Here is a 3,638-nt window from a genome sequence, read left to right as displayed (position 1 = left end):
GAAAAAAATAACTCGTGAATCGTAGAGTAGAATTGCCTCCTTTATTAAACGTTCAAATATTTCTCCAATTCTCCAACATCAAAACGAGATTCATTTATATCGTATCACTTGGTTAGACGATATTTTTGACAATTAAACATGATTTGCCTGATTTCATTTTCTACAGCTTTTTTTTCCCTATGAAAAAGAGAAGGACAGAGATGAAAATTAGCTGTAATTGATGTTGTTAGAGATCAATTGTTCTTAAATATTGGAAAAATAGTTTTCCATTGAATAAAACATATTCTCATGTGATTTTTATTCTTCTCCTTTTTTCAGATCTGGTTTGAAGCAAATACGTGAAGGAGGTTTCGAGTTTATCTGGTTATCAACACACCGGAGAGTTATCCTTTGCTGGCGGAATAATCAATTTGTATCGATGGATGTGGTGATTTATTGAAGAAACTGATGATATTGATGGGATAATTATGATGATGATGTTGATGTTGATGATGTTGATGATAATAATAATGATGATGGTGATGATTTGTCGATGAGGAAGATAACTTTGATTTTTGATTTTATGAAGTGTTTATGATTTGATGATATACTAATTGATAAAATGAATGATAAATTGGAAATAATGGAAATATTGTGATGTATGCCCATGAAAGTTTTATTTGAGTGAGATCAAGTTACAGAGATTTTAATTGGTTTTGAATGTACGAGAATTTGAATTGAATTTGAATTTGTACGAGACAAATCTACTGAATCGAGACAAATCTACTCAACCGAGTTACTTAAGAGTGCATCTGACTTCCGATGATAGCATGAAATTTCCAGATTTGAAAATTCGAATGCATCATATGACCTGTCATATGATAGTCATGTCATCCTCTTCTTGCGGTTCGGATTTTTTTTTCTAAATTTTAATTCTTTTTGAATTTTTATATTTTATGGTAAACAAAAATAGCTTCTTAATGTTTTTCTATCGTCTTTGTAATCAGACCAATTCTCAGCGCTAAAGCGCTGATTGTTCGTAAACGCGCGCAACCGCGCGCGTTATGGACCTAGTAACTTTTATTCAAGGTTCATTCATCATGATGTGTTATTGTTTTTTTTTTTAATTGTTTCAGTCAACGATGAAAATATTGCTGACATTGAAATCGGAACAACCAAGAGAGATCTGACACACATTGGATATAATGTTTGGATTAAACAAACTTCCTACGATCTTGTACTCAAAGCCGCTGACCCCAGCAAATTCATCAATAGACTGGCAGAATCAGTCTGGAGTGACCAGGAGCTGGCAAAGGCCACCACAAGGAAGACAAAAGGTGTCGATCGAGTCCTTTTTTCTCCACCGAAAAAAGCTGCTGTTTCGAAATGTTTTTCTAAATGACTGGGAGGGAAGTTCTCCGATGAAAAGGCAAAGATGGAGGAAGGAAAACTAAATTGTTATCTTAATCGGGTTACAGATGCAGCACGAAAAAGGCTCAAGGCTCAATCGAAAGTTTGAACGAAAGCGGCGTGTTTTTGTAGAGAGAGGTGGACTTTTTCTGTATCTGAATTACTAATAAAACTGGTGGAATCCCTTAAAAAAAGAGTTATTCTTTATTCCCTTACCAGTAGCTTAAAATATGCTGAAAACTGTCAGAATCGTACAAAATCTGACAGAATTTGTCAGATTATGACATATTTTGAATCCATTTCATGACTTCTGATATGATCGGACAAAAAATGAGAAATTATGTTGAAATCTGACATAATTTTTCATTAAATGTCATAAAGGATCAGAAAATGATAAAATATCACATATTCTGTCAAATTCAAGTGAAAAAATCCCAAAAATGGTGAAAAACGGAGAAATTAGGACAGATTCTGTAAAAATCGAGTGCAAAAAATGTCAAAATCTGTCATAAATGGAGAAATTATGACAGATTCGCACAAAATATGATGAAAAATGACATTCTACTTTCTTATTTGCCTGAATAATCTGTCAGAATTTGTCATATCATATAAGAAAAAGTCATAATCTGACATATTGTGGCGAAAAATGACATAATCTGACATGTTATGACAAAAAATGACATTAAATGTAAAAAAAGGGACAGCGAACCGTCTGAGCAGTTGACATATTATGACATATTATGACAAATTCTGTGAAAATTTGTGACATTCTGAGATAATTATCTGAGAAATTATGACATATTCTGACCAATTTGTTCCAAATCGCGGTCATTTCATGTCATTTTCTGACATCTTGTCACAGATTCTGACATATTATCACAGATTCTGACATAATATGACATTTTCTGATATATTTTCCACGAAATTTTTTTTCAGAATATGACAAAATTTGACATTTTCTGTCAAAATTTGTCAGAATCTGTCGATAAATTTCCACGAGGGGTTCTCTTGGTTCAATTACCAAGCCTCCTTCGAACCGTCGCCGCAAGAATACGGCGGCCATGGGTTCTCGTGCGAAATTCGCAAACGCAGGGATTACTTGTAACGACTCGTGAAACGCAGTGTTATACGCAAATCTGAACTCATGTAAATGTGAGTCCCATGTGCGATGGTCGCTGTCAATGAATGCTCGTAGCATCATTTTCAACACCCGATTAACCGTTCCACGGGATTAGCCTGCGGATGATAGGGAGGAGAAGTTTGATGCTTCATCCTCGTCAATTCCGCCAACGCGCGAATTTCTTTATTCACGAACTCCGTACCGTTGTCCGTGAATAACACGCGGGGAGTTCCCCAACGAGAAATAATAACATCCCCGATGTGTTTTCGGGTCATCTTCCCCGTAGCTCTACGCAGGGGTATAACCTCGATCCATTTCGTAAATAGATCTTGGAGAAGCAATACGTAGCAATGACCTGATTTACTGGCCGTAAGTGGGCCCATCACATCCACCGCAACGGTGGTCCACGGCTCCTTGACAATTCGATGTCCCATGAACCCACTCGGAGGAACATTCTCAACCTTGCACTTCTGGCATGTGTCGCAATGATTGACGTAATTGACTACGTCGCGCAACATGCGAGGCCAATAGTACTGCTGCATCAGTCGCCTATAGGTTTTATCAATCCCTAGGTGACCTGCCTGTGGCAACTCGTGACACTGACCAATCGGCTGAAGGCGTAGCTCTCGTGGAAGATCCAACTTCCACGCATTCAGATCTTCCATCTCCACAGAGATAAACTGCCCGTTTTCTATCTTCCAGTCAGGAAAATACTCCAGTGGTCTCTGGGCTTGTCTTTACTTTTTATTGTACCAGGTATCCTGGCTGTCCCTGGCGCGTTGGATAGTCTCGCTATCTGCGCTCTCCCCCTCGGGGGCACGTGAGAGGGCATCGGGCACGTGATGTAGTGCTCCTTTCCTATGGACGATTGTGAAATCATATTCCATCATGCTAAGAGCCCAACGAGCAAGTCGCCCCGATGGCTTCTTCAGGTTATGTAGCCACCTGAGGCTGCTATGATCCGTGATAACGGTGAACGTGTACCCTTCAAGATAACACCGAAACTTCGTAATCGACCATAGCACGGCCAGGCATTCGAGTTCTGTGACCGTATAGAGCATGGCTTGCATAAGCGATCATCCTTTCCTCTCCGTCAATCACTTGCGTGAGGACGGCATCGAGAGCCACA

At 38.8% G+C, this 3,638-nt stretch overlaps 1 pseudogene; it reads left to right on the top strand.

The window, feature by feature from the left end:
• The window catches only part of LOC107039905, a 6,249-nt pseudogene extending 4,751 nt beyond the window's left edge, over nt 1-1,498 (top strand).
• The last annotated feature ends 2,140 nt before the right edge of the window (nt 1,499-3,638 follow it).

This window comes from Diachasma alloeum, unplaced genomic scaffold (genome assembly GCF_001412515.2).
Source record: "Diachasma alloeum isolate Michigan unplaced genomic scaffold, Dall2.0 Dall_scaffold_00311, whole genome shotgun sequence".
In the NCBI taxonomy this organism is placed as follows: Eukaryota; Metazoa; Arthropoda; class Insecta; order Hymenoptera; family Braconidae; genus Diachasma; species Diachasma alloeum.
Note: the sequence above shows the minus strand (reverse complement) of the source record. Positions and strands in the feature narration are given on the sequence as shown.